This window comes from Sturnus vulgaris, unplaced genomic scaffold (genome assembly GCF_052056855.1).
Source record: "Sturnus vulgaris isolate bStuVul1 unplaced genomic scaffold, bStuVul1.hap1 Scaffold_521, whole genome shotgun sequence".
In the NCBI taxonomy this organism is placed as follows: domain Eukaryota; kingdom Metazoa; phylum Chordata; class Aves; order Passeriformes; family Sturnidae; genus Sturnus; species Sturnus vulgaris.
In genome coordinates, this window is record NW_028276515.1 from 410286 (window position 1) to 419569 (window position 9284).

A 9284-nucleotide genomic window follows, 5' to 3' on the forward strand; every position below is an offset into this window, starting at 1 on the left:
GGGATTCCGGGTGGATTTTCTCGGGGATTCCGGGGGGATTTTCCCGAGTATTCCGGGGGGAATTTTTCGGGGAGTCCGGAGGGATTTTCCCGGGGTATCCGGGGTGATTTTACGAGGAATTCCGGGGGGATTTTCCCGAGTGTTCCGGGGGGATTTCCTCGGGGATTACGGGATGATTTTCTCGGGCAATTCCGGGGGATGTTCTCGGGTATTCGGGGGCCATTATCTCGGTGATTCCGGGGAGATTTTCTCGGGGATTCCGAGATTATTTTCCCGGGGAATTCATGGGGATTTTCCCGGGGATTCCGGGGGGATTTTCACTGGGATTCCGGGGCGATTTTCTCAGGGAATTCCGGGGGATTTTCTCGGGAATTCCGGGAGGATTTTCACGAGTATTCCGGGGGGATTTTCCCGAGTATTCCGGGGGGATTTTTTCGGGGATTCCGGGGGATTTTCTCGGGGATTCCGGAGGGATTTTCCCAGGGAATTCCTGGAAGAATTTCTCGGGTTTTCCGGGGCGATTTTCCCGGGGAATCCGGGGGGATTTTCTCGGGGATTCCGGGAGGATTTTCCCGAGTATTCCGGGGGGATATTCTCGGGGATTCCGGGGGGATTTTCCCGAGTATTTCGGGGGGTTTTTCTCGGGGATTCCGGGGGGATTTTCCCGAGTATTCCGGGAGGATTTTGTCGGGGATTTCCGGGGGATTTTCTCGTGGATTCCGGGGGGATTTTCCCGAGCAATTCCGGGGGGATTTTCTCGGGGATTCCGGGGGGATTATCCAGGGGATTCCGGGGGGATATTGCAGAGTATTCCGGGGGATTTTCCGGGGAATCTGGGGGGATTTTCTCGGGGATTCCGGGGGGATTTTCCCGGCGAATTCCGGGGGGATTTTCTCGGGGATTCCGGGGGAATCTTCCAGGGGATTCGGGGCGGATTTTCTGGGGGATTCCGGGGAGATTATCCCGGGGATTTCGGGGAGATTTTCTGGGGGATTCCTGGGGGATTTTCTCGGGGATAGCGGACGGATTATCACGGGGATTCCGGGATGAGTTTCTCGGGGAATTCAGGGGGATTTTCCCGGGGAATTCCGGGGGATTTTCTCGGGGATTCCGGGGGGATTTTCCCGGGGATTCCCGGGGATTTTCTCTCGGATTTTTTTCCCCAATTTTTCAAGCATTTTTTCCCGCAATTTTCGTGGATTTTTCCCAAATTTTCTCCATTTCTCACTGATTTTTTCCCCATTTCTCAATGATTTTTGCCCCAATTTATCAAAGATTTTTTTCCCCATTTCTCACTGATGTTTTTCCCCATTTTCCCCCCATTTCTCACTGATTTTTATCCCCCATTTTTCAATGATTTTTCCCCATTTCTCTCTGATTTTTTCCCCATTTCACCATGATGTTTTCCCCATTTCTCACTGATTTTTCCGTTGATTTTTCATGGATTTTTCCACCCATTTTTCGTGGATTTTTTCCCTATTTTTCCCCATTTCTCACTGATTTTTTCCGCCATTTTTCATGGATGTTTCCCCCAGTTTTCATGGATATTTCCTGATTTTCCCCCCCATTTCTCACTGATATTTGCCCCCATTTCTCTCTGAATTATTCCCCCCATTTTTCATGCATTTTCCCGCCCATTAATCACTGATTTTTTCCCCATTTCTCACCGACTTTTCCCCCCATTTCTCACTGATTTTTATCCCCCACTTCTGACTGATTTTTCCCAATTTTTCGTTGATCTTTTTCCCCATTCCTCACCGATTTTTCCCCCATTTCTCTCTGATTTTTCCATCATTTTTCATGGTTTTTCCCCCCCATTTCTCACTGATTTTACCCCATTTCTCACTGATTTTATTAATGTTTGTATTTCTATTTCTAATTATGTTTATATTTATATTTATATTTATTATTATTGTTTTGCATGTTTATGTTTATGTTTATGTTTATATCTATGCAGGTTAACGTTTGTGCATGTTTATGTCTATGTTTATATTTATGCATATTTATTTTTATGCCGGCGAACGCGGGCAGGCGTTTTATGTAAACGCCTATCCGCCTGGGTCCTAGAGAAGCCGCCATCTTGAGCGTGTCGGGACTCTCAAAATGGCGGCTCGGGAGGCACCCCGCCTGACCTTCCCAAAATGGCGGCAGAAAGGGCGGGAAAAAATCAGGACCCCGGTGTGTAGGCATAAGATGCCTGATTACATCGCCGACGCCGATCCGCTCGCCGACAATTTTCCCGGACGTGTCAGAGTGTGCCGACAACGGCCGCGCTGTCCGCGGTGCCGCGGGCGTGAGGGCGCCGGCGGGCGCGGGCAGGCGTTTTATGTAAACGCCTATCCGCAGGGGTCCTAGAGAGGCCGCCATCTTGAGCGCTGCCGCAGGGCTGGGTCCCGGCCCGCGGGCCCTTCCGCCATCCTGAGAGGGGCACCGTGCAGTACCCGCCTGTGTCCACACGGCGGCAGCACTGCCGCCCAACTCAGCCCGGCACTGCCGCCCTGTCAGGGACAGACAGAGAAGGGAGAGAGTTCCAAGCACCAGAGTCCCCACCCGTCATAAAATCCTCTCAATGAATGCCCCTAAAAAACCCTGACCCAAACTAAAAATGCCCTGCCTCTGACCAAATGAAAAAAAAAACCTTTTATATATAAAAATCATCTATTTTTTAATATTTAATTTATAGTCATAATCTAGACATATTTCATATATTCAATTTAATTGCTATTCTATTTATCATATATACAATATTATTTTATTATTCATTATATACATAGATTTATATTACTAATGGTATTTCTATTTTATCTATATCCATCTATATTTGTAGGTTCATAGTTTTTAATATTATTTCTTTAAAAGCTCTGCCTCTAACCAAATAGAAACAAAAAACTCGATTATTTTAAATTATATTTGAATATATTTTTCTATTTAGTTTTCATATTTATATCTGTAGATTTATATGTCTATATTGTGGATTCTATATTTATATACTATTTAATGTAGTTTTTACTAGTATATTAATATACTAGATGCTATTTACATTCTATTATAACATACTATTTAATATAACATATTAAAATCGATAAATTATTTCTATTACATACTACATACATGTATTTTATATTTATATTTATTTCTATATATTTATACTTACATATATATATGCATATATAGTTATAATAATTTTATGTCAGTATCTATTTTTGCATATTTGTATATTTTTGCCTATATTATTTTCAAAAAACCCTCCTCTAACCAAATAAAAACCAATAAAACATTCCTTTTAAAGTCTGAATATTTATATATTTCTATTTTCATAACATAATATAATGTAATGTAATATATTTATATATTGGTTTCTTATATTTGCTTCTATATTTTTATTCTTTATCTTTTCTATTTACAGTATCTATAAAAAAACCCTACCTCTATCCAAACACAAGCCAATAAAACATTCCTTTTAGACTATATTTAGCTGTTTTTTAAGGTTCTGTTTTTCATGCATTCTACACCCACCCCTCCCTCTCAATGTTCTGGCACCCACCATGACCCCCCGCCATGCCCGACTCACCTGCTCCTCCAGCGCAGCCCGGCTCCCTCTCCCAGGGACCTTGGGGTGCCCCAAACCACGTCGGAGCCCCCCTCAGCCTTTTTTCCTCACCCCAAAGAAGGCACAGAACGACTCCTTTAATGAAGTTGTTTTAACAATTGTAAGGCTAGAGCTTTTGGTATCCACTGCTTGCCATCCCTTGTAAACCAATTTTTTTCTTCTTTCTTCTGCAGCTTAATAAACCTCTTTTTTTCCCCATAGTTTTCCAAATGCATGTATTACCGCATATGCATATTTAGAATCAGTAAATATATTTAATGTCTTGTCCTGCTATAATTCACAGGCTCTCACAAGCGTGTGCAGCTCTGCTGTCTGAGCTGACCAGGTGGCTGGTAACCTCCCCCCTTCCTTTAATTGCTTTCCATTCACGATAGAGTATCCTGTAAATCATGAAGAATGGGGGGAAAAATCAGTGAGAAATGGGGAAAAAAATCCCTGAAGAATGGGGGGAAAAATCAGTGAGAAATGGGGGAAAGTGGGGAAAAAATCCGTGAGAAATGGGGGAAAAATCAGTGAGAAATGGGTGGGGAAATTCCATGAAAAATGGCGAAAGAAATCAGTGAGAAATGGGGAAAAATGGGTAAAAAATCAGTGCGAAATGGGGGGGGGGGGATCAATGAGAAATCGGGGAAAAACATAAGTAAGAAACGGGGGGGGGGAAAAATCCATGAAAAATGGGGAAAAATCAGTGGGAAATGGGGATAAATCTGGAAAAAATCCATGAAAAATGGGGGAAAATATCAGTGAGAAATGGGGGAAAATGGGGAAAAAGTCAGTGAGAAATGGGGGAAAATCAGTGAAAAACGGGGGGAAAACTCCATGAAGAATGGGAAAAAAAATCAGTGAGAAATGGGGGAAAAAATCCCTGAAAAATGGGGGAAAATATCAGTGAGAAATGGGAAAAAATGGGGAAAAAAATCATTGATAAATCGGGGGAAAAATCAGTGTGAAAGGGGGGGAAAAATCGGGATCGGGGACGTGGACCGGGACTGGGATCGGGGACCGGGACGGGGAAATGGGACAGGGACCGGGATCGCGGACGGGGACCTGGGACAGGGACCGGAACCGGGATCGGGGACGGGGACTGGAGACAGGGACCGGGACCGGGATCGGGGACGGGGACTGGAGACAGGGACCAGGACCGGGATTGGGGACTGGGACCAGGACCGTGATCGGGTTCCGGGACGGGGAACTGGGACTGGGACCAGGATCGGGGACCGGAACCGGGGACTGGGACCGGGACCAGGACTGGGGACGGGGACTGGGGACAGTGACCGGGACTGCAATCGGCACCGCCCCCCGAACCGCTCCCGGAACCGCTCCCCGGGCTACCCCGGCACGGCGACCGGGAACGCCCCCGGCACCGCCCCCGGTGCCGCCTCCGGCACTGCCCCGGCACCGCCCCGGGTAGCGCCCCCGGCACCGCCCCCGGGGCGGGCCGCCGAACGCACGCGATGACGCGCGGGGGGCGGGACGGCGCGGGGCGGTGACGCGCTTCATGCCAGGAGCAGGGCCCGGGTGCGACGAAGACGGGAGCGGGCCGACCCGATACCGCGCGGGGCCGCGGGCCCGGCGGAGCCCGGCCCGCTGGGTAGGGGCCGCCAATGGCACCGGGGCTTCTGCTTCGGCTTCTGTCCGTGTCGGCGGGGAGGCCCCAGCCAGCGGTGCCCCTCTCCCTCGGCGACACGGGCGTGGAACTCGGCATCGGGCGCTGCATCGCCGCGGACAGCAGGGGGCGCACGGGTACCGATACTGCCATGGGGCCCGGCGCTGCTCTCCTGCTCCGCCGCCAGGCGGCGCTGCGCTGCCGTCCTGCCGCACCTCCGGGCACGCTCGGTTTCCTCGGGACCCCGGGCCCCGCCTGTCCCGCCGCTGCGGAGGCGGGGGATGCTTTATGGGACTGCCCGAGCTGGCGGTGCCGGGTCTGGGGCGTTGGGGCGCGCCTTGGGGGGCTGCGGGTGCGCTCGTTTCCTCTTCTGCATGGCCTTCTGTGTGAGCATCTCTCGTTGCGACTGCTCTTGGAGAGTCAAACCCCTCCTCCTAAGTGGTCTCAGGAGCCTGGCAGGGTGAGTTTTGTTTCACAGGGGAAAGGGCCACTGGTCGTGTCCAGAGACCTGTGCACCCAGCCAGGTTTCTGCCTGATAAAATTCCAAATGGATGAGGATTTCTCCCAGCCCCAAGCTGCCCCCACCTGTAACCCTGGCTGCCTTTGGGGTGCCCAAAGCCTCCTCTGTGCAGATCTCAGGAACCTGGGAGGGGTGAACAATGTTGCACAGGGAAAAACCCCACAGATTTTATCTCCGGGCCTGGGGCCAGGAGCAGGCATTTGCGTGCTAGAATTCCAGAAGGAGCACGGTGTCTCCCAGACCCAAGCCGCATCCAGCTGTGACCCAGCTGCTCTTGGAGTGCCAAAAGCCTCCTCGTAGCTGATCTCAGGAACCCTGGAAGGGTGAGTTTGGTTTCACGGGGAAAAGGCCTCCGTTTGTGTCCAGAGATCAAATAAGGGACTCTGCTTTTCCTCTAGTTCTCCTTCCTGTTTTCACCTGGGCTAGAAGGATGGGCATGGCCTGTATTTCTCATATCAAAGTGATGTTACTAAATTTGTCCAGAAGTTCTGATTGTTATTTTTATTAGTAGTAGTAATTTTCTGATAGAAAACACTCTCATTTTGCCTTTCCCACGTTGTTTCCAGGTGCTGCCCAGGATGGACATCTGTGGTCTCAGACAGTGATTCCCGAGGAGCAAGGAAAGCCTTTTCCTCACCTGCACAGTTCAGGTGGATGGGACAGAATTGGTGGGGCCTGACAAGGCAGGAAAAGCTGTCTGTGTTCTGGAGTGCCTTGAAAGCTTTCTCCGTCAGGTTTGGAAGGGGTTTCTCTTTGGGATTTCTTGTGATGCAGCACCACGGGTATCCCTTTGTGCCAAGTCCAGTGCTAAAGGATTGAAGAACTGACAAGTGGGGTCTGGGATGAAAATGCCTCTAATAAAATTAAGCAAAGAATACAATAAGAGAAATGAGCATCCTTTTAATGTCTGAAATAGTTAGGAATAAAAATGCTGGAAAAGGGCACTCTGAATTGGTGTCACTTGTCATGGATAAAACCCCAGAGTGAGGAATCAGAGCAGAAGTTGAGAGCTGGAATCCTTCTGCAGTCGACTTAATTTTCTTTTCCTCCTCTCTTTCAGGACAGGAAGAATCACGACTCTCCTGCCATCTTTGCCAAGAGCTGTGGTGTTTGATCAGCCAAAGCCCAGAGGCTTCAGCACCAGAGGTCTGAGCCTGGAGGGCTCCTGGTGCTGCCCGTGCTGTGGGCTATGTCAGAGGATGCAGGGTTCCTCTTTGCCTCCCTGCTGGGATTAACTGCCATGGGAATGTGGGATCTGGGTGAAACTCCAGCTCTCCTGGTGTTCAGGGGAGCAAGGTCTGAGGGACTCCTCTCTGGGGATGTGCGGTGAAGGACTGAATAGTGTGGAAGGAGAGTATTTATAAACTGTATCACTGTTTCTCCCAAAATTGGGGTGGAGCACTGATGGGGGCGGTTGGGTTTGGTCTGGGCCGGCTATTCTTTGTGCAATTTTTAAATTCTCTTGTATGATTTACTGTCCGGTATCTTTCTAACAAAAGCTGACATAAATTTAGATTAAGGATTAGAACTTGGGTCCATTCATTGCAAACATTTGACAAGGCTGGAGGACTGGGGTGGTGACTGCTCTCAGGAAAGGTTACTTATTAATACTGTGTCAGATTTCCCGCAGTGACTGTCAGGCCTGCATGGCTGTGAGTTCGTGCTCTTCTCACTGGGGAAATAAGTTCAGCAAAATTAGAAATGTTAGAAAAATCCAGCCAAAAATTCCACCTCTGTACCCCCTAAGTTTTCCCAGTTTTTCCCAGCTAGGAGCTGCACAGAAGTCAGGCAGGGAAAGTGACAACAGGGAACAGCTGAAAAATTCAAAGGCACAAAGAGGAAAGGGGAAAGGTTTCAGAAAACAATTCTATGGTCTAAGAATAATTTCTGATTCCCTACTGAGAAGAACACGAACTCACAGCCATTCAGGCCTGACAGTCCCCTGCAGTGAGAGCTCAGCACACATCCACAGAGGCAAGTCCAGCATCTTAAATGAAAAAATAAAAATAAAAACCAGGAGAAAAAGGTGATTTCTTTTGCTTCAGAGTTATTTCAAGTTCTTAAAGCCCAAGCAACATTTGCTCTTGATTTTGGTTGGGTGAATCATGAGCAGTGGGCACGGGTCATGCCATTCATTGAGCAGAAAACCCGGGGTCATTTAGAGGGGACACAAGAACTGTTTGTGTAGCGACCTCGGGCTGCAGAGGGGCAGGAGAAAGGCCAAGGGAGCTCCCCGGGGCCACCAGGGCCTGTGGGGAACAGAATGGACGCTTGGAGTGGAGGTGAGGAGTGGATCTGAGTTCATCTACAGGGAAATAAGGAGGGGATACTCTGGAGTGAAAAGCTGAGGTGATGAGTTCACCCACCTGGGCACGAGTTGTGTTTGCACAAAGTGGGACCAGAGGTGAAGGTCAATCCAAAGTCGATCCTGCTTGACCTCTGAATTCCAGGATAAGTTTTACAAGCTGCCAAATGAGGGAGTAAAAATACACAAAAATGAAACCGAGAGCATTCATGAGGTTCCTGGGAGTCCATTACACTGTTGTCATAGAATTCTTAATGAGTTTTGAGCTTTTAATGACAACAATTCAGTACTTTCTTTGGATTATTCACTGTGTAGGATTTGGGGTTTATCTGGATTTTAAAGGCGTCGTGGTGGCCCTGACACTGCTCAGGAGCTGGTAGGAAAAGCAGGGTCAGAGCTCCTGGCAGGCACAGGGTGTTTTTCCCAGAGTGGACTGTGGAGGAGTTGTTTGGGCCTTGGATTGTCCCTCTGGGTGATGCCAGTTGCTGTGATTTGTGTAATTCCATACATTTAACTCCCAATACTTCCCAGCCCAGGAGCTTGAGCTGACAGGGCAGCACACAGATTGTTCTCTGTGCTGTGCCCCGATTTGGGGTTGGCTGTCAGCTTTGCGAGCTCCCGTGAATTATGCCCATAGCCCCGAATTCCCTGCTCAATTCCCACTGCCATAACCTCACAGCGCCTCATGGAGTGGGGATATACTGTGGCAGGAAGCTCAGCAGCATCGGCACAGGGACAGGTGTATATTCCAAAGAATTTGCTGTTTCAAACCCTCATCCCCCAGCCCCGCCGATGTCCCTGGGGGGCACTTGACAGAGTTACCTGGATTTCAGCTGATTTCACCCCCCCGAGCTCGGGCTCCAGGTGATCTTTTCAAGCAGGAGAAGGCAGGGGCCGGAGGCGCTCGTGGCCCGTGCCGAGGCAGTCCCTGGGGCCACGAGAGGACATCTCTCCCTGCAGAATTTCAGTTCTTTCCAGAGCCTCAGCAGTGACAGAGGACAAAGAGGAAGATGAGGAGGAGGAAGAAGGGGGAGAGGGTTTGAGAGGAGGGGAAGCCCAAATCCGTGCTGTGTGCGGAGCTCCGACAGCACGCTGCAGCCCGCAGCTCAGTGTGAGCACGGGGCAGAGGAGGCGATTTCTGGGCATTCAATCACCCTGAGGCGGGCCCGGCACCGCCCCTGCAGCACCGTCCCCAGCACAGCTCGGTACCGCTCCGGGATCACCCGGCCCCGCCCCCGGTGCC

General features: G+C 49.7%; 1 long non-coding RNA gene across 1 annotated transcript; it reads left to right on the plus strand.

Annotated features, from left to right (window-relative positions):
* Positions 1-5686: 5686 nt before the first annotated feature.
* On the plus strand, positions 5687-7766 carry LOC148217634 (uncharacterized). The gene is made up of 2 exons (XR_015800929.1): positions 5687-6470; positions 6797-7766. It is a non-coding gene; the product is annotated as an uncharacterized LOC148217634 (long non-coding RNA).
* The last annotated feature ends 1518 nt before the right edge of the window (positions 7767-9284 follow it).